This window comes from Anomaloglossus baeobatrachus, chromosome 5 (assembly GCF_048569485.1).
Source record: "Anomaloglossus baeobatrachus isolate aAnoBae1 chromosome 5, aAnoBae1.hap1, whole genome shotgun sequence".
In the NCBI taxonomy this organism is placed as follows: Eukaryota; Metazoa; Chordata; class Amphibia; order Anura; family Aromobatidae; genus Anomaloglossus; species Anomaloglossus baeobatrachus.
The window spans coordinates 24,422,198-24,445,079 of record NC_134357.1 but is presented as its reverse complement, the minus strand read 5'-3'; the positions used below and the strand labels follow the sequence as shown (position 1 = coordinate 24,445,079).

The following is a 22,882-nucleotide window of genomic DNA, read 5'->3' as shown; positions in this document are numbered from 1 at the left end:
ATAAACCAAGAGTCCTACGTTGCTGCATAAAATAAAAGAACTGACAGTTGATGATTTTAATACGTGTTGTGTTATACTACTTTATTATCGTCTCCTCTGTGGTTGCTTATTGACTTATTTTTGGGTATATTTGATTTTTTTTAATCCTTTCTTTTTTATTTTTGCTATAAATATAATAATAAAATAATAAAACATAATAATAAAAAAAAAAAAAAAAAATATATATATATATATATATATATATATATATATATATATATATATATATATATATATATTAGGGGTTTTTTGTTATTATATTTCATTTATTATTATTTTACTATTTATTTATTTTATAATCCTTTCTTTATTATTATATTTTATTATATTATTATTTTTATTATAATTTTTTATTATTATTATTTTATTACTATTATTTAGTTTTAATTTTTTGTTTTGCAAAATATTTAATTTAAAAAAACTTGTAAACATCACTTACTTACACAGACATGGATATAATTCTTAATATTTATAAAGCACCTTTGATTCCAGTTATATATATATGTATATATATATATATATATATATATATATATATATATATATATATACATATCTATATTAGGTATTTTCAAATTGTAATGCTAATTACATAATTAGATATAAAATGTAATATTTCTAAGTTATAATAAGATTAAATCACCTTTGTATTGTACAAAGCAACCGATATATTTTTTGTCCATGTGGCAGCATTAGAATTCAGCATGGAGAGTAAAAGGAAATCATCTCCATGTTGTATTTAACACATTCTCTGCACATTTAAAATGACTGATGTAAACTTCTTCCCAAAGTAAATGTAAAAAAAGCAAAGAATCATTCAAAAGAAAATGTAAAAAAGTTCTCAATTATTTAGAATTGTCCAAAGATATTCAGAAATTGTCTATGGAGTAAGATGAGGCTCGTTCCCTCTTTCTATGGATGAGCGGACAACAAATGCCCATTGTTATGGGTATGGGCGGCTTCACATCCAGAGCCAATACTTGGAGCTCATGCGTCCCAATGTGAATCCGGCCCTGTGTAGCACCCTCACGTTTTGGCCCCGTCACTCTCCGGCGTTCCGGTGTATTTGTTTCCTCCCCGGTCAGGGAGCTCTACCGTATCGTATGGGGATACCGGGATTGAGACGCCTTTATTTTTGGTTATTTTTCTTTACACGATTGAATGTAAAAGTGAAACAGATGAATGTCCGCTTCCTGATACTTCAATAAGTCGTCACATGATTTGTCTATAATCGTCTTTTTGTTTTTTGTTTTTTTTTTATTCTTTTTCATTTCTTTTGACCTTCTTTTGATATTTTTATTTCACGCTCTTCACTTTTTACGTTATTGATTGTGTTGAGTGAGATGGATTGAAGAGCGGGGGAGGGTGGAAAGTGTTACATAGAAAGGAGGGAAATTCATTCAGAAACTGCCGGGTTTTCCTCACAGATTCTCTTTAGGTTTATAAAAACAAAAAATAAAAGGCCTTTTTTTTTTAGTTATTTTGCTTGCGCCATCATATTCCTTAGTGCTTTACATTCATCATCATCACTGTCCCCATTGGGGCTCATAATCTACATTCCCTATCAGTCTGTATAGTGTGAGAGGAACTGAAATACCTGGAGGAAACCCACACAAACACGGGGAGAACATACAAACTCCTTGCAGATGTTGTCCTTGGTGGGCTATGAACCCAGGACCCCAGTGGTGCAAGACTGCAGTGCTAACCACTGAGCCACCATACAGTGCTACCCACTGAGCTACCGTATAGTGCTAACCACTGAGCTACCGTACAGTGCTAATTATGGAGCCACTATATAGTGCTAACTACTGAGCCACCGTACAGTGCCAAACACTGAGCCACTGTACAGTGCTAACCACTGAGCAACCATACAGTGCAAACTACTGAGCTACCATAAAGTGCTAACCAATGAGCCACTGTAAAATGCTAACCACTGAGCCACCATACAATTCTAACTACTGAGCTACCATACAGTGCTAACCAATGAGCCACCGTACAGTGCTAACTACTGAGTTACTGTACAATGCTAACCACTGAGCCACCTTACAGTGCTAACTACTGAGCTACTGTACAGTGCTAACCAATGAGCCACCGTACAGTGCTAACTAGTGAGCCACTGTAGTGCTAACCACTGAGCCACCATACAGTGCTAACTACTGAGTTACCATACAGTGCTAACCAATGAGCCACCGTATAGTGCTAACTACTGAGCCACTGTAAAATGCTAACCACTGAGCCACCATACAGTACTAACCACTGAGCTACCATACAGTGCTAACCAATGAGCCACAATACAGTGCTAACCAAAGAGCCACCGTACAGTGCTAACCACTGAGCCACTGTACAATATTAACCACTGAGCCATTGTACAATACTAACCACTCAGCTACCATACAGTGCAATCCAGTGAGCCACTGAACAGTGTAAAAGTGCTAACCACTGAGCCATCGTGCAATATAATAATAATAATATAATATTAGGAGAAAAACGTCTGAAAAATTTACAGGGGTCCTCGTCGGTATTTTAAGACAAGTAGCTTGATACTTTGAATTTTGGAAAGGAACAGATTGGTATTGAGTGTGAGTCAAGGTGAGCAATTGCCAAGGATCACTTCTAATGGTTCTAACAAATGTTGGATAATGGCCGCAGCATGATGAGGTCTGTCTACATCGTGTACATGGAGCCGCGGTGATGCCACGGCTATGTGTACACTTGTGTTTAGTGCGGGGTTGCATTCTCTACTCTCTCCTTTTTTGAGTATCGACAGACAACATTTTGGGGAGTCACATCGGCTGTCCTCGAGAAGGTCCAGGGTCACAGCTCTTATATCTCTGGTAGCTTGGGGTGTCACCATCTCTGAAGGGACTCTATCTGAAAATTGGGAGCAGCTGGTGAAGCCCCTCCGGACGGTAACCGGTGGGTGTCCACATGTCCGGTCATGATATTGTAAAGAGAGCACAGAACTATCGGAGTGGATTTTGGGTTCAGTTCATACATTAGTACATTTTGTATTATTAATCCTCCATTTGTACATTTTTGGGAATTGTGACCAAATTGCCATACATATTCCAATAAATCTCCCATAGAAGAGGGAATGTTCGAAAATCAATAATCGGCCATTACCTTTGTGTTGCCACTCTAGTAGTCCCTGCCGGTCATGCCGTGATGATGTCCCGTCCATAATTCATGGGACCTCTGCAGTCGATAACTGTACTTGGTGATATCTGCATAAACAGCTTGTGATTGCTGACACCAGTGATTGTCTGCAGTGGTCATGTTACTGATGGACAGGATATCATGACTATCGTACCAGTATGGACCACAGTGCTGGAGAGGTGAGGATTGACTGTGTGAGTTTTATTTCTTTACTTTATAACATTCCCTCCCTTAGGGCCAATTTTGTAAAATTTCGTAAAACTTTTAACTCGTAGGAAATGTTATCAATGGTCATCGCCGAGGAGTAATAGACTATAGGAACTTCATCTTTGCTGTTATACTAGTGTAAGAATGACCCAAAAGACATCAGTCCTGGAGGAAACATCTGATGTTACATAAAAAAATCTAAAAAATAAAGTGCCCGTCTCCCTCCAATCCCAGTTTTTTCTTATAAATTAATATTAAATTGTTAATGTTCCCTCCCAAATTACATAGATTTTTGTAAGAAAAGCTTCTAGGGAAAAATATTGCTACGTGCTGCCATATAGTTCCTCCGTATGACACCGTAATAGTGCTGTAATACAGTGCTGTCCCGAGGCTCTATATACTGACACATGAGTGCTTAGTGTCCTATAATATGGGGCCGTATTGGAGCACTATATGGCAGCACACAGAGTGTGTATAGTTTTATGATTGGCGCTGTTTGGAGGCTTTATATGATAGAATGACTGTGGTTCTGTCACTTGCTTATTATCGGTCATAATGAGGAGTAGGTGCATTAATGGGGTAAGGAGACCATAGATAACACAGGGGTGAAGACTCTACATTGGTGACTGTGAACTTCATGATGGGTGATCTCATAAATAACATGGTCATAATGTGCCGAGTGGATCTTTTTTGGCATGTTTGGATCCTTTTTAAAGGGGACATGTTTGTATTAAAGGGGCATAAGCTCCTTCTGCTCCTCATGTGTCCCTGATATTATACGTTGGCTTCCACTTTTATTCCATATGGATCTGGCAGAATAAAACCCATCATGGCGGCTTTATGTGTCTCCGTGCATACCTGGGTAATCCCAGTGTTGGCTCTCGATGTAGCTGTGCGGCTTTACACTATGGAGGTTCTTCGCATTGTGCACCGGTCCTATGATTGCTTTTAAACAGTCGCAATTTTGGTAAATTTGGTAACTTTTTCCAAAATTGAAGTAGATATTAAAACAGTAAAGCCTTTCTTTTTCTAAAATGATGGGATCTGCTCTCATTTTTGGCCAAATGATAACTATTGGACTGTAATAGAGCTGCAGGTATTGGGTGGTCTTGTAGGGTCAGGATTGTTAACCGCCGAAAATATTCGAGCACCGTGGGACCAAATCATCCTACATAAAGTTTAGGTCACCCTATATTTAAAGGGATTTAAATGGGTGCCGATCAATGTTATATCAGCGATTAACACTCGTGGGAAGAAATCTGCAGAAAGCGATTAAAGGATGTGGGGGTGAAGCTCGGCAGCTCGGACAATAAGACATAGTTTTCATTATTAAGGCGGCCACTAATGGCAGCTGAACCTGGGAGAAGCCGACCATCCAATGTGTATAAGGCTGTCCTGATTTCAGCCAATGACATATGTTCCAAAAAGAGAAGGATCAGGCAGTTGGTTTTCAATCTCAGGCAGTTGGTTTTTAATATTAGGCAGTTGGTTTCTAATATCAGGCAGTTGTTTTTTTAATATTAGGCAGTTGGTTTCTAATATCAGGCAGTTGATTTTTAATATTAGGCAGTTGGTTTCTAATATGAGGCAGTTGGTTTTTAATATTAGGCAGTTGGTTTCTAATATCAGGCAGTTGGTTTTCAATATGTCCAATCCTTTTGTTTTCAAGGGAGAAAATACTGTTAGCTGCCATATCCCCTCTTATGGTTGAGAACACATGCACATTAGGTCAGAAGGAACAGCTGTCCGCTAAATGAGGGCTGTACCATTCTTAAGTAGACCCCTTAAGGAACTTGAACCCATGACCACTTGCTTGTCCATTGGTGGACACAAGCAGAAAAGGGCGCCTATGCAAGGACAGTATATGGGCCTTTTTCAAGCCAATAATTCCTCAGATTGCACAATTCTACCTGCTTTGGAGGTAGAAAAGGGCCCCTTACCTCTTGGGCCCCTGTGCGGCTCCATCAATGATATGTCTGCCCCTGTGCTTGCCTATGTAACACACTGCAATACTAAAATAGTGCAGTGTATTGTGACTTTGACGATCTCTTCATAGATAAAATAACATGGCAGAACCAGGGACGTTCAGCAGGACAATCGGCAAACCGCACATCACACCGATGACCGACAAAAAATGGTCGTCTGCCCTCCATTTCCCAAAAATAAATAGCTACTAAATAAAAGGTCAAAAAATAACATACTTGTTATTGGCTCACATGTAATTGGCTGAACTAATAAAATATCAAAATATTTATCCCATACGATAAAAGCCGAAACCACTCAATAAGAATCAAAGTGGCAAATTAAACAATCTAAAATGCTATCAATAAAGATTACAGCTATCGTGAAAAAACATTGTCCCGGGTACAACTCTATCAAAAGGTAAAAGAAAAAAAAATCCAATTATTTATATATATATATATATATATATATATAGGTCTCAGAGTATGACGAACAAAACCAAATTTTTCTTTGTAAGTCTTTTGAATTTTTTTTAGTAGTTGAAAAAAATAAAAAATATATTTAGAGACAGCATAGCTGTACTGACCTGTAGAATAAAGTTACCAGGTCATATTTACTGGAAAGTAAAGCTGTAAAAACAAAACGTAAAAAAGGAATGTCAACAATTTTTTTTTCTTTTTTTTTTAAACACACCTGGATTTTTTTTTCCATTTTTAAGTAAAATGAGAGGTGTCATTCAAAAATGTCAACTCGCCCTGCACAAAAAAACAAAGAAGCCCTCATATGTCTACATTGACAGAAAAATACAAAAAGGTGATGAATAAACTAAAGTGAAATAAAAAAGAATAAATAACGACTGCATCTCCAAGAGGCTAAAGAAATAGATTTCTTTGAAGATAGTGCCCCTTTACTAACCCCCCATCCGCTTTGAAAGCCCTAGTTCGGAACGGCTGTAAAGGCTTATTTCAAATTTATCAAAAAGTGCAACTTTTTTTTACGTTTATGATGATGGAACTGATTGCACAGAATTTGAATAGGATTGTTCCCGTTTGTCTGACTAGACTGGGATCAGAAAACGTTACATGTGGGTACGGCTGCTAAACGGGCGCACAAACCTAAACAAGTCAGGGTTCTACTGGGTTTATGGAGATTACAGTTTGGCTTTGTAGATTGTAATGATCAGTAAATACTCTAGAGTAAAAATATTTATTGTTCTTCCAGATGTAACTGATTGTGTAATTTAATTTTTGGAGGACATAATTATTTTTTGTCTTAGGCTGCTTTTTAGCACCTGTATTAGAGCCCCATCAATAGACTTCCAAGTGTTATTCTTAGCCTGACACAGAGTAAGATGATCTGAGGTCAGTTTGTAATTTACTTACATTCCAAAGACATTCCAATGGGGAATGTAGAGTGTTAGCCTCAATGGGGACAGTGATAATGATGTCTGGAAAATGCTGTGGAACATGATGGTGCTGTATAAGAGAGAAAAATAATATAATAAATATATATATATATATATATATATATATATATATATATATATATATATATATATATATATACTGCCCGTAACTTCCATACTAAACTTGTTGAGATAATAAGAATATTTTTTAAGGTTACCCTTATCCCATTCAGAGCAATAAGTTTTATATCAGTATCGTCTTGTTTTTGCGAGATGAGCTGTGTTTTTTAGGTGCCATTTGGTCATACACATGTAAGAGCTTCGTTGCTTTAAATCTTTATGATGAGTTAAATGGTAAAAAAATAAGTAATTGTTTCATTTTAAATTTCTCACATTTACCAATCACCATGAAGACCAGTTACAGCTTCATGACATCTGTCTATTATCACTTTGCATGTTTATTTAATATAGCAAATTATAGGTGTGTGTATATTGCAATTGTTTTTACAATTATTTTTGCAATTTACCAAAATTTTGCCAGTATTTTTAAGTAACTGTACTGAACAAAAAATTCTAACATACTTTTCAGCTTTTTTTGTCCTACTTTTATCAAGCTGTCATATATAGCTATATCTGTATGTCACATTAAAAAGATGTCTATTGAGACTTTTAGATAGCGAAAATCCTACCATAGACAGTAGTGAAGCCTGCGGTTTACTGTTAGTTTTTCAGTTTCAATTTACAATGTGGACCTAACGGTGGTCATGATAGAGAGCAGCTAAAAGAAGTAATGTAATTTTATATATATATATATATATATATATATATATATAAAATATATATAAATAAATAAATATATAAATGTATATATATATATATATATATATAAATTTATTATATTATATTATATATTATACAAATAATTATATATAGAGGCTCCCCTGGATCTCTGTAAAGAAACAGAAGTGTGAGACTTCCCGCAGACACAATATATCACACACAATGTAGGAACATGGGCCGCTTCTGTAAAGTTTCTTTTGCTGTTTTATTTATGAGAAACTACCAAACACAGTAATTGCAGAGAGCAGTAGTGAACCCTCCACAAGCCAGGGGACCCCCGACCAGGGGTGTAAATAGAAATAATGGGGTTCCATTACAAAAGTTCTAATTGGGTCCCCCTCCCCTAAAAAAATATTTTGCTGGGTCACTAAGAGCATATGTAACTTATTAGCACTTTCAAACTAATTCACCTTCTATTGAAGCCTCTAGACTCCCCTCTCATTGCAGCCATAAAGTATGATGCTAACAAAAGGGCCCCCCAAACACTGTATGATCCCCCACACTGAGTTCCTCCACAGTATCCTCCCCACGCACAGTATGAAGACTCTTCCCTACCCCCCCCCCTGCAAAGAATGGTGATCCCAACACAGTATAATCCCAAACTGTGACAGACCCCCCCCACAGCCCTCCATGCAGAATAACGGCCTCCAGACCTCTCCATACTACTGTATATAAAGGCTCCCACTAGCCCTCCAAACAGTATAATGGTCCCCACACAGCCCTCCATGCAGTATAACGGGATTAGATACAGTATAATGTTCCCCACACAGCCCTCCATGCAATATAATGGGATTAGATACAGTATAATGGTCCCCACACAGCCCTCCATGCAGTATAATGGGATTAGATACAGTATAATGGTCCCCACACAGCCCTCCATGCAGTATAATGGGATTAGATACAGTATAATGGTCCCCACACAGCCCTCCATGCAGTATAATGGGATTAGATACAGTATAATGGCCCCCACACAGCCCTCCATGCAGTATAATGGTATTAGATACAGTATAATGGCCCCCACACAGCCCTCCATGCAGTATAATGGTATTAGATACAGTATAATGGTCCCCACACAGTCCTCCATGCAGTATAATGGGATTAGATACAGTATAATGGTCCCCACACAGCCCTCCATGCAGTATAATGGTATTAGATACAGTATAATGGTCCCCACACAGCCCTCCATGCAGTATAATGGGATTAGATACAGTATAATGGCCCCCACACAGCCCTCCATGCAGTATAATGGGATTAGATACAGTATAATGGCCCCCACACAGCCCTCCATGCAGTATAATGGGATTAGATACAGTATAATGGCCCCCACACAGCCCTGCATGCAGTATAATAGGCCTATATACAGTATAATGGCCTCCACACATCTCTGCATTGTATAAAGGCTCCCACTAGCCCTTCAATAAGTATAATGTCCCCCAAACACACAGTATGACGGACCCCACACAATCCTTCACACTGTATAATTGCTTGTATATAGTCTAATGGTCCTCAAATAGCCCTCCCTAAAGTATAAAGGCTTCCACATAGCTATTCAAATATTATATTGGTCCCCACACAGCCCTCCAAACAGTATAATGGCCCCCACACAGACCACCATGCAGTATAATGGGCTTAAATAGAGTATAATGGCCCCCACACCTCTCCACACCGTATAATGGCCACTACTACCCTTCCAAACAGTATAATTGCCCACACAAACCCTCCATGCAGTATAGTGGGTCTTCACACAATTTAAAGGCCACCAGACCTCTCCACACTGTATAATGGCTCCCACTAGCCATTAATTGTTTGGAAATATAATTAATATTTAGTGAAAATTGCGAAACTCTAATCAAAAGCCTCCAATTTAGAAAATATAAAAAAAATTTCCGCTTTCTCCTCCACTTCCAGCGCAATTCTTGTTAAATATAATTGCGTTACGATTCTGGTTGTAAACATTATTTAATGCCCTGATGAAAAAAGAACATTTGTTTATCGCTCGTGGAACCCGTAATCAGCTCCACCGCAACAAATAATGTTCATGAAGCAATTAGCACAGCGGGATCTCATCAGAGGCTCATACGGGGAGCGGGAGCAGCTGGATCCCTCATCACCAAGGTCAAGATACTAAACAGCGCTGATTTATATATATATAGAGTCAGACTAGATTATAACAAGACATAAAATAAACGTCATTTTATTATTATTATTATTATTATAAACAAAATAAAAGAGATAAAACAGAGCCTTGCAAAGGTACTTGACTCCCTTGAATTTTTCAACCTTTTCCCACATTTCAGGCTTCAAACATAAAGGTAAAAATGTTAATGTTCTGGCGAAGAATCAACAACAAGTGACACAATTGTGAAGTTGAACGAAATTTCTTGCTTACTTTAAATTTAAAAAAAAAAATAACTGAGAATTGGGGCGTGCAATATTATTCATCCCCTGTAAGTTAATACTTTGTAGCGCCCCCTTTTGCTGCGATTACAGCTGCAGTCTCTTGGGGTATGTGTCTATCAGTTCTGCACATGGAGAGACTGAAATTCTCGCCCATTCTTCCTTTGTAAACAGCTGGAGCTGAGTGAGGTTGGATGGAGGCGTTTGTGAACAGCAGTTTTCAGCTCTTTCCACAGATTCTCGATTGGGTTCAGGTCTGGACTGTGACTTGGCCATTCTAACACCTGGATACGTTTATTTGTGAACCATTCCATTGTAGATTTTGCTTTATGTTTGGGATCATTGTCTTGTTGGAAGACAAATCACCGTCCCAGTCTCAGGTCTTTTGCAGACTCCAACAGGTTTTCTTCAAGAATGGTCCTATATTTGGCTCCATCCATCTTCCCATCAATTTTACCCATCTTCCCTGTCCTTGCTGAAGAAAAGCAGGCCCAAACCATGATGCTGCCACCACCATGTTTGACAGTGGGGATGGTGTGTTCAGGGTGATGAGCTATGTTGCTTTTACGCCAAACATATCGTTTGGCATTGTGCCCAAATAGTTTGATTTTGGTTTCATCTGAGCAGAGCACCTTCTTCCACATGTTTGGTGTCTCCCGGTGGCTTGTGGCAAACTGTAAACGACACTTTTTATGGATATCTTTGAGAAATGGCTTTCTTGCCACTCTTCCATAAAGGCAAGATTTGTGCAGTGTACGACTGATTGTTGTCCTATGGACAGACTCTCCCACCTCAGCTGTAGATCTCTGCAGATCATCCAGAGTGATCATGGGCCTCTTGGCTGCATCTCTGATCAGTCTTCTTTTTGTCTGAGATGATAGTTTGGATGGACGGCCGGGTCTTGGTAGATTTGCAGTGGTATGATACTCCTTCCATTTCAATATGATCGCTTGTACAGGGCTTCTTGGGATGTTTAAAGTTTTGGAAATCTTTTTGTAAATAAATCCGGCTTTAAACTTCTCCACAACAGTATCATGGACCTGCCTGTTGTGTTCCTTGGTCTTCATGATGCTCTCTGCACTTTACACAGAACCCTGAGACTATCACAGAGCAGGGGCATTTATACGGAGACTTCATTACACACAGGGGGATTATATTTATCATCAGTCATTAGGACAACATTGGATCATTCAGAGATCCTCATTGAACTTCTGGAGTGAATTTGCTGCACTGAAATTAAAGGGGATGAATAATATTGCACGCCACAATTTTCAGTTATTTATCTTTTAAAAAAGTTTAAAATAAGCAATAAGTTTCGTTCACCTTCACAATCGTGTCCCACTTGTTGATTCTTCACCAGAACATTACATTTTTTAGCTTTATGTTTGAAGCCTGAAATGTGGGAAAAGGTTGAAAAATTCAAGGGAGACGAATACTTTCGCAAGGCACTGTATATATGCATAAAAAAATTATAATAAAATGATAGAAAAATACATAAAAATATAATTAATAACTATAATATAACAATTTAATAAAATATTATTTCACATAAAATAAAAAGGTGTAAAACATTTCCATAAAATAGTATGCTAAAAGTGTCCTGATGGTTCCCTACTGATATATGTTGTATTCTAAAATGTTAAATAAAGAATTAAAAAAAAAAAATAAAAAAATAGTATGCAAAATTATTATGGTAAAAAGCAAAGAAAAATGGAATGTTTAAAGTTTTAAATAATAGTATATTAATAATGCTAATAATGATGATAATAATAATAATAATAATAATAATAATAATAATAATATAATTTTTAAAAATTATTTTGTAAGGGAATTTTGGTTTTTATATCCCGGCACGGACCTGCACAGATGGGACCCTGCAGTAATATCTAAGTGCCCCCTGTAGATAAACAAATAAAATATCCTTATGCAATGATTTAGAAAAATGATATAATGTTCTGGATATTATTTAGTATTATTGGAAATATTCTAAAAAAGAAAAGAAAATAGAAAGAAGTATCTAAAATATTTGCATCGTCAAGTACAAATAGTTCCTGATTTTTGATGGTGCAGACGTCTTAAGGGGGTTTTCAGACTGTGCAAAAAGAAGAAGTTGGTAACAAAGTGACTTAAATATGAGGAAGAAATTCTTCATTTTATTTATTGGTTGCAAATTTTGAGACTTTATGTAGCCAAATAACTAAAGTTGCATCATAGTTATCATCACTGATGTCCTGCAGATCTGTGACCACCGCCGACCCTAAAGGTTAGGTCAAGGCGTCTCATAGTAATTAATTTAGCCTTAAGGTCATTAATGGAAAAAAAAGTAACTTCTATAAAAACTAATTTAAAAAAAATCCAACATCGAGATGTAGCAGAGCTGAGCCGATTTTTCACCTTTTTAATTCATGCATCGAGAAAACTCAAGTATGTCAATGATTTTTATAGGGGCATAAAACACTGGATATTTAACAGGTTAAATTTTTTTTTTACCGTGGAATAGGTGAGCAACATGCACTTGAAGGGTGTTAATACTTTTGAATTTGCCCTTTTTTTCCCCACTAATGTTCACTTAAAATATCAAAATGAAGCATATAACGGATACTTTCAAAGTAAGAAACAAAATAAGGGATCATTTTTGAAAGTTGCAAAAGTTTACACAACCTTTAAAGATGTAGATGATTTTTAAAGAGGCATAAAACACTGAATATCCAACAGGTTCAGAAACCATTTTACCTTGGAATAGGTGAGCAACATGCACTTGAAGGGTGTTAATACTTTTGCATTTGCCTTTTTTTCCACTAATGTTCATTTAAAATATCAAAATGAAGCATATAACAGATACTTTCGAAGTATGAAACAAGATAAGGGATCATTTTTTAAAAGTTTACACACCCTTTAAAGATGTAGATGATTTTTAAAGAGGCATAAAACACTGAATATCCAACAGGTTCAGAAACCATTTTACCTTGGAATAGGTGAGCAACATGCACTTGAAGGGTGTTAATACTTTTGCATTTGCCTTTTTTCCACTAATGTTCATTTAAAATATCAAAATGAAGCATATAACGGATACTTTCGAAGTACGAAACAAGATAAGAGATCATTTTTGAAAGTTGCAAAAGTTTACACAACCTTTAAAGATGTAGATGATTTTTAAAGAGGCATAAAACACTGAATATCCAACAGGTTCAGAAACTATTTAATCTTGGAATAGGTGAGCAACATGCACTTGAAGGGTGGTAATACTTTTGCATTTGCCTTTTTTCCACTAATGTTCATTCATTTCAAATATCAAAATGAAGCATATAACGGATACTTTCGAAGTATGAAACAAGATAAGGGATAATTTTTTAAAAGTTTACACACCCTTTAAAGATGTAGATGATTTTTAAAGAGGCATAAAACACTGAATATCCAACAGGTTCAGAAACCATTTTACCTTGGAATAGGTGAGCAACATGCACTTGAAGGGTGTTAATACTTTTGCATTTGCCTTTTTTCCACTAATGTTCATTTAAAATATCAAAATGAAGCATATAACGGATACTTTCGAAGTACGAAACAAGATAAGGGATCATTTTTGAAAGTTGCAAAAGTTTACACAACCTTTAAAGATGTAGATGATTTTTAAAGAGGCATAAAACACTGAATAGCCAACAGGTTCAGAAACTATTTAATCTTGGAATAGGTGAGAAACATGCACTTGATGGGTGTTAATACTTTTGCATTTGCCTTTTTTTCCCACTAATGTTCATTTAAAATATCAAAATGAAGTATATGACAGATACTTTCGAAGTATGAAACAAGATAAGGGATCATTTTTTTAAAAGTTTACACACCCTTTAAAGATGTAGATGATTTTTAAAGGGGCATAAAACACTGAATATCCAACATGTTCAGAAACTATTTAATCTTGGAATAGGTAAGGAACATGCACTTGAAGGGTGGTAATACTTTTGCATTTGCCCTTTTTTCCCTCACTAATGTTCATTTAAAATATCACAATGAAGCACATAACATAACAGATACCGTCGAAATAGGAAACAAGATAAGGCATTATTTGAAATAGTTGCAAAAGTTTACACACCCTTTAAAGATGTAGAATCTATTAATAGTTATCAATATAAGGGAAATTGTGCCGTTATGAATGTTTTGCTGCGTGACAATCCCAGCTCTGCTATATCTGAGTATCTCAGTCAGTTGTGGATGCAGATGACTCTTAGGTCCTCTTATGTCTCATGATTTGGGGAGCTCTTTGCAAAATCCTAAATTGTGATATGAAAGGTGATCCAGTGCCGATCTATGGGGTCCTTAGATTTAGGGGTCCAGCCTTGGTTTCTCCCTTTTCTACTGGATGTGCGGAAATGAGAAGGTGTAAAGTCGTCTTGGCCCAATTAGACCTAATGTCTTGGAGGTAGAAACAAATGTGCAGAGCAAAGAAGTATAAAACTTAAGACTCTAAGTGCAAATGTTACAAAGTATCAGTTTCTTGATGACGTGATGGTGAGATTTCCCTTTGCTTATTTCTCTTATGACGATGAGTAATTATTAATCAGAGGATGTGAGTAGGTTCTCGGGGAACAGAAGGAGATCCCTGCGAGCGGAAGCCGGCGCCGGCTCATGTGCGGGGACACAAGCGCCACAGAGAGAAGAGATCCTTCCAACTAGTGACAGGTTCTCGTCCCATCACGTCACACGTTGTTCTCTTCAGTTTATTCCTTCATTTTAATTACAATTCTCACTCCACAACTAAACACAACTTTTAGTTTTTTCCCTTCCCCCATAAACCTTCTTTTCACGCTGTTTCTTTAAACATTATCTGATCATTCTTCCTCCTTGCTTCCTTTTAACACTGAGAAGCAAAAGGGTAACAATGTTTTGCACTTTTGACTTTCAGGCTCCATATCTCACCGTCCTCTACAGCTTTGAGCGTGAGACGACCTTCATTTTATAGACAATCACCTTGGATATCTCATACATAAATGTGACTTGCAGATATTTAGCATATGATTAGTTATGCAGATTCTTGTCATGTCACTGCATTGTTACCGTTTTGCTCCTAAAAATATAAATTGTAATTTTTTATTATTTTGTTAGTATTTTGTAAATCCTCCTTTGGCTTTAACCTCTGCCTGAATCCTTCTCTCCATCAGATTCAAGCATGTCTCCAACGAAATTTTCTCCCAGGTCTCTTCTACACGTTCACAATGTTGGTGTATACTAGTCAGGTCTCTTTTCCACGTTCCCAATGTTGGTGTATACTGGTCAGGTCTCTTCTTCCCGTTTCCAGTGTTGGTGTATACTGGTCGGGTCACTTGGGGATGTATACAGCTTTTTATTCACCCACAAGTGCTGGATTGGGTTGAGGTCTGGGGACTGTGAGGACAATCCAGCTCCTCTACTTCATTGTCATTGACCCATTTCTTCCCCAATCTCGCCGTATGCTTCGGGTCGTTCTCCTGCTGGAACACTATGTCGTCCTTTTCATATCCATAGTACTCGAGTGTATGAAGTAGCTTGTCTTGTAGGATCCTCACTTATATCTCGGCATTGAGACCACCATTGATCCTGGTCAAGTATCCAACACCTTTGGCAGTAAACACCCCCATATCATCAGACTTCCTCCACCCAACTTGACAGTTCCTTCAATTTCTCGATCCATTAGCCCTTTCTTTCCTTGTTTCTTCCAGACACATTTCCCCCCATCAGAGCCATCTATTGACTTTCGTCTCATCGCTCCAAATCACCTGTTTCCAATCTTCTACTTTTCGTACTTCTTTAGAAACTCAAGCCAATGCTTCTTATGATGATATTGAAGTTGAGGTTTCTTCACCTTTTTTTGGGCCACCATTCCAGACTTGTGTAACGCGCGTCGCCTGGTGCCTACATGGACATCTGTGATCTCACTATTATGGAGCAGACGAGCCGCCTCCACTGCCGGGTGTCTCCAGAACTGATAGACCTTGTGATGAGCGACTTGTTGACGTCGATATTTTGCCTGGACGTCACCTCTTGGCTTTTGAATGGACGGACAGACTTAATTTCTTATTCTTCCAGCTCTCATGGCCTCACATGATGCAGTTTGCCATTTTTCTTGGCCAAGAGACCGCTATCGTTGAGATGGATGACGCTGTTTCTCTTTTCTTGGGAAATCTTCATCATGGCGGCTCCTCAATTTGAACCGGTGATTTTTGCTTGGGAATCCACCTAATTGTCTATAAAATGAAGGTCGTCTCACGCTCAAAGCTGCAGAGGATGGTGAGATATGGAGCCTGAAAGTAAAAAAAAAAATGCAAAACATTGTTACCCTTTTGCTTGTGAGTGTATATTTTTTTAACCCCTTTTATTTTGCTTCTCTTTATTGACTATCCCACTTCCTCTGCATCTTCACTTTTTTTGTCTGTCCCCCTCCTCCTTAAAGGGCGTTTCTCTTAATTATTACCACCCCTTTAACCTTTATAAAGCTTGTAGCTGCTGCATCCTGCTCATTTGGGTTTTTTGACCTTGAGAAAGAGACCGAAACGGGTTGGTGCGAATATAAACCTTATTTGAAGCTCTAAGTCTCCTCATTTTTGGCAGCACAGCCCACCTAACAGGATTCTCGTCATTCTGGTCAATGCCCTTCTAGAAGATATCTACTCCAGCCACGGGGCAGCAACAACACCATCAGGTGAGCGCAGCCACCACCCCAATGGTGCTCTTTATAAATGTACAGCCCTATGCCTATTGTGGTCGCTTTAGTCCCTCTCTAGAACTCTTCATTAAAAATAAGGAAAATTTGCCAATACGTTGTTTAATTTACCTTGTATCCAATACTCCTAAATCCATCAAAAGCTGCTGTCAAAATTCTGCTTCTCAATAGCACAGAGCCGAGCAGCCGGGTGATCAGAAGACAAGTATATTCGCTAACAGGGTTTTCTGGGATTTAAATATTGATGTTCTTTGGATAGTGAACAATGTAAGATTAGAAGGGGCCGTGGTTGCCCCCAAACTGGCACGGCTCCATGCATTCAGTAGTAGCCGTCAATGGTATTCAAGCTAACAATCACAACTTCTGACACCCTCAATCAACTGATTGTGGCGGTGATGGGTGTCGGACCCCAACAAATCTGATTATGATGATCTAGCCATCGATATTGTTACTTATTATTATTATTTAACGGCCTTCAGCTCAATCTCAACCCATGGCGACTTTATGGATGAACATTTTGTAGGTAGATCGATCTTGTGCAGCCTAAATAGGTTCCCCAGGATCTTCTCTGCCTAGATAGAACCATCAGGGTCTTCTCTGCATAGATAGGTCGACCAGGGTCTTCTCTGCCTAGATAGAACCATAAGGATCTTCTCTGCATAGATAGGTCCACCAGGGTCTTCTCTGCCTAGATAGAACCAACAGGGTCTTTTCTGCATAGATAGGTCCACCAGGGTCTTCTCTGCCTAGATAGAACCATCAGGGTCTTCTCTGCATAGATAGGTCGACCAGGGTCTTCACCGCCTAAGTAGGTCCAACAGAGTCTTCTCAGCCTAAGTAGGTCCACCAGGGTCTTCTCCGCCTAGATAGGTCCATCAGGGTCTTCTATGCCTAGATAGGTCCACCAGGGTCTTCTTCATCTGGATAGGTAAACGGGTCTTCTCTGCCTAGATAGGTTCTCCAGGTTCTTCTCTGCCTAAATAGCCCACCAGGGTCTTCTTCTTCTAGATATGCCCCTAGGGTCTTCTCTGCCTAGACTGGTCCACAAGGTCCTTCTCTGCCTGGATAAATCTACCAGGGTATTCTCCGCCTAGATAAGTCCGCCAGGGTCTTCCTTGCCTGGATAGGTCCACAGGTCTTCTCTGCCTAGGCAGGTCCTCCAGGGTCTTCTCCGCCTAGATAGGTCCACCAGATATTCTCTGCCATTATCTTGATTGTATCATGCCATAGGGTTGCTGAACTTCCACTTCACCTTATTCCTTTTATTCTTTTGACCATGATGTCCTTCTCCAGTGGTTGCTCTCTTCGTATGTTGTGTCCAAAGTGGGCAATTCGTAGCTGGGTGATCCTTGATTCAAGCGACAGGTCTGTCTTGATTTGTTCCAAAATTGATTTTTTTTTTGTGCCATCCGTGGTATTCCAGTAAAACCCCTCATGTCTAGGTCTCATGTCTGACAGCCAGGAAAGCTAGACTGGGCTTGACTCGAGTACCGGGTATAATGGAAGTTAATGGGGAACTTGAGCATTTTTCCAGAAGATCGCCCAAGTGTTTGACCTGCTTGTTTCGAGTACTGAGCACTTGAGCATGGCAATGCTCGCTCATCACTATCATCTATTGCAACTACCCCTAAACCCTGCAAAAATCCTTGAAAATTCCCACATGGAACAATGCAAATATTCCATAGGACTGAATATTGCAAAGATTGGAAGGGATTTCTATAAAAAGGAGGTAGAACTGGGGATCATTATCACTGCGAATTAGGATTATGCAGTGGGTTTACCTGCAGTTCTATGTAAAAACATTAAGTAAGGGTAAGCTGGGCTCAACTGCTTCAATCCTGGTGCTCGGGAGAAAAAATAGTCCATATAAAGATAAAGAACCCCGGCACACAGTATGGAAGGAGGATAAACAGTCAATAGTTTTTGTAGTATGTTCGAGTTTTATTCAAAAGAAGTTTTCACAACAATTGGAAGTTGCAATACAGTCCTTTCACAACAACAAGGAGTTGCAATATAGTCCGACGTTTCGGCTCTTAAACGAGCCTTCACCAGGGACATAAAGGTACCGTACTGATGTTGTACAGAGTGGGTCCTGTGCACAACACTAGGAGATGAGAAACTGGAGAATTCAATAGATTACATTCAATAGATTAAGGGTCCTCGTGGCTCCAAGTGAAAGGAATATAGTAGCTGGATGTAGGTAAGTGCTATAGGAGGCAATGAGAATCGACGTACTATATGAATGGGTAGAGGCTCATATATAGTAAAGATGCAAGGTGTGCTTGGGGCACTTATGTGATGCGCACTATGTAGAGGGGTTGCTTCAGGAGTAAAGCATAGGTCTAAATTCCATAACCAGGCAGTGAGATGACTGCCCCATAGGTTATAAGAAGAAGGGGGCTACAATGGCAATGAGACGGTTAATTGACCAAGGAAAAGCCTGAATGCCCTAGAAAAGCCTGTGGTTCGATTTGTGGGAGCCCGTACGGGCGCATCACATAAGTGCCCCAAGCACACCTTGCATCTTTACTATATATGAGCCTCTGCCCATTCATATAGTACGTCGATTCTCATTGCCTCCTATAGCCCTTACCTACATCCAGCTACTATATTCCTTTCACTTGGAGCCACGAGGACCCTTAATCTATTGAATGTAATCTATTGAATTCTCCAGTTTCTCATCTCCTAGTGTTGTGCACAGGACCCACTCTGTACAACATCAGTACGGTACCTTTATGTCCCTGGTGAAGGCTCGTTTAATAGCCGAAACGTCGGACTATATTGCAACTCCTTGTTGTTGTGAAAGGATTGTATTGCAACTTCCAATTGTTGTGAAAACTTCTTTTGAATAAAACTCGAACATACTACAAAAACCATTGACTGTTTATCCTCCTTCCATACTGTGTGCCGGCCGGGGTTCTTTATCTTTATCTTTCTATGTAAAAACATTTCGTACCACATGGCAAACCTAGCTCTGCTACACCGGCGTGTTTATAAATAAGCATCCTGATAATAAATGACCTGATACTGGTTAATCTGGAGGCAGCTGAGAGGGAGGGGTCCTTATAATAATTTGTGTAACAGCAGCAGTGATGGCTTCAGATTCTGACATCTGTTGCCTCGATGGTGTCAGCCCAGCAGCATGCTTCTCCTAGTCTTTGATTGATTAGATCACGGCTGCTTGTGTGGGTCCCATGCCGCATTATTAGAACCTCACTGTCGTAAACGGGCTATCCACTCCTTAAATACTGATAATATAGCCTTAGAATAGACCATTAACCACTAACGGGAGCCACCAATTTTTATTTTGGGGCGTTCGTTTTTTTCTTCTTTCTCTTCCTCATTCTTTCCATCAACATAGACATAGAAGGTTTTGTTCATTTGTTAGGACGAGTTGTAGTTTTAAATAACAAAATTCACTTTATCATATAATGTGCTGCAAAAAAGTTCCAAAAGACCAAAGAAAAAAAAAACAAACAAAAAGGTCAAAATTGTTATAACTTCTATTAAATACATATAAGACAAAACAGTTGGCTGGAAAGATAGGGCGTCACAGACAATTGTATATAGCCTGGATAAACCACTTTATAATATCGAGTAGATAGGGGCTATTTATATAATAGGGCTATGTGCCCACAGGACAATGTACCCGCGGATTTTGTCGCAGAAAACCCGCGGATTTATATGGATTTTCTAGATAAATCCGCAGGTTTACGCAAGTACAGACACTCCCCATGTTACCCTATTGGATTTGGGGAGTGCTGTATAAGGCTTAGACCCCACTTTGCGTTCACCTACTTGCAGTTCTAAACGCACGTTTTTGCCTTAACTGATTTGTCCAAATTTGCCTTTTCCAGAAATTTAGCGCTAAAAACGCATGCGTATTTACCGCGTTTTAGATGCGTTTTCAGCGCTTTTTACCTGCTTTTTCACCTGCGTTTTGACAGATGTGTTTTGAACATCGAGGCACTCCTAAATAAAGTTTACACAGTCAAAGAAGAATGAAAAAAGAGAAAAAAAACCAATACATATATATTTTGAGATTTAATAAAGAAAAAAGTAATATTTCATGAAATTATAGCGGTTTTATAATAATGCTAAAATAGCAATAATATCATAATTTTCTTCAATTTAATTATCGGATTATGTGCGTGTGTGTAAAGGGACATATTATTCCATTAATTTAATGTTTAAAAAGCATGCGTTTTGGTAGTCCAAAACGCATGCTTTCTGCACCAAAAAAGCAGGTAAAACGCAGGAATTTTGAAGTTTCTTGGTTTTTGCCATTTCTCATTGACTTCAATGTTATCAAAACGTACCCAAAATGGCAAAAACAATTGACATGCTGCTTCTCTGAACGCATGGTTTTTGCCACAAAATATGCAAATTAAACGCAGCGTTTAGAAACGCAAAGTGCGGTCTGAAAATCACCATTTTACATAGACTATCATGGACAAACCAAATGCATGCCTTTTGGCATGAAAAAGGTGCAGTTCAAAACAGACCTAAAATGCACCTGAAACGCAAAGTGGGTTCATAGCCTAAATGCTGCGGTATGTGCGGCTGCGGAATACGCTGCGGATTTCCCGAAGCCGCGCGTAAATGCATGTCAATTATTCATACGGAAATATCTGCGGAATTCCCGCTCCTCCACTATGGAGATACAGGGCGGGAATTCTGCAGGTATTTCCGCACTTGTCTCGCAGGTTTACCGCAAAAAAAATGCTCGAAACCCGCAGCAATGGATAGCTGCGTACTCCGGGAGCAGCTGCGGGAAACCTGCGGACAAACATGTGGCAAAATCCGTGGGTACATTGTCCCGTGGGCACATAGCCTTACAGTAAAGGCGAGGTGCAGAATTAAATACAAAACACCCCTGACTAATCAAAAACCAATCTACAAATAGAGGGTAATAAATATAAAGTGTTAAGTGCGATGAGGCAGTTGTATGATTATCGTTCACAATATGTGCATGATTGTATATGTATCGTAGTTATACAAAAGGGGCGCACAATATCTCAAGAACATCAAAAACATCAAATGTGGTAGGTACAAAAAGGTTCTATCTAGGCCATGTGAACTGCATTAGTAGAAACATGGTACCAAAAAGCAGATCAATATATGCAAATAAAGGGTTAATCTCCAGATACGTAATAACAATATACAGATAGAGAGCACTAACCGCTATACAGCGGCTGAAATCACTCAATGTATATGTAAAGACACACAATGGCAGTATACAAGGCAAACAGCAGAAACCGCTCGAAGGCCTCGGTTCCACTGCGTCTGCGAGTGCAATCCAATAAAACGGATTGCGCTCGCACCAGTGCAAAACTATGGGGCAGCGTCCATCTGCGCTTGATTTCTCATGCCATAGCGGCATGTGGAATGAATTGCTGCATGCTGTGTTTGGCAGCGAGTCTCGGATCACGCACCCCCATACAAGTCTATGGGAGCGTGTGAGACATCGCACTGCACTCATATGTCATCCGACTTCAGTGCTGTGCCCGCAGGCACAGGCAGCGGAGGAGATGGGGAGACAGTGCTCCCTCCCTCTGCTCCGCAGCTGGGATACGATTGCAAGATCGTATCACAGTCTCATGACCCTCGGCTGACACATAAGAGGGTAATTAGCATACCGCTTCTGATGCTCTCGTATGGTAAACTATATGCTAGTGGAACCATACCCAAACTGTATATAGAGGTACATAGTGGCAGTGTACATCACAAGGGACATTAACCTTTGTGCAATAGCACAACCATTCAAGAAAATTATGGAGGTACGCATTGGCAGTATAGATATCCAAGAAATGTTCACCTAAGCACGATAGAAGCACCAGGTCAGTAACTGTGACACCCACCCCTACGCGCGTTTCGGTGCAACCTTTTTTTTAACATTTATGTGATACTGAAAAAAAATCCAAGTAAAGTGAATTGGTATAAAAAAAAAAATTAATAATAATAATAAAAAACAAAACAAAACACAATTCCTTCATTGTTTTTGGGGGGTTTGTGACAGCTAAAGGTGATAGCAAATTTATGCTATTTTGTTTTTCCGCTGTTGCTTAATTAATTTGTTTAAATACCTGATTCTTTAGGTTACTAAAATTACAGTGATGCCAAACTTGTATAATTTGTTTTGTTTTTTAATTCTAGTGTCTTAAAAAAAAATAGAACTTTGTAGA

At 38.7% G+C, this 22,882-nt stretch overlaps 1 protein-coding gene across 2 annotated transcripts in view; it reads left to right on the top strand.

Moving 5' to 3' along the window:
* The window catches only part of CD4 (CD4 molecule), a 58,769-nt gene that overhangs the window by 1,753 nt on the left and 34,134 nt on the right, over window positions 1-22,882 (top strand). The window contains exon 1 of one of the 2 annotated variants that reach the window (XM_075352209.1): window positions 16,515-16,676. The exons of the other annotated variant lie outside the window; for it this stretch is intronic. The gene's annotated coding sequence lies outside the window, so the exon portion shown is untranslated. Of the gene's footprint in view, window positions 1-16,514; window positions 16,677-22,882 lie in introns of those variants that run through there. 2 annotated transcript variants of the gene reach the window in all.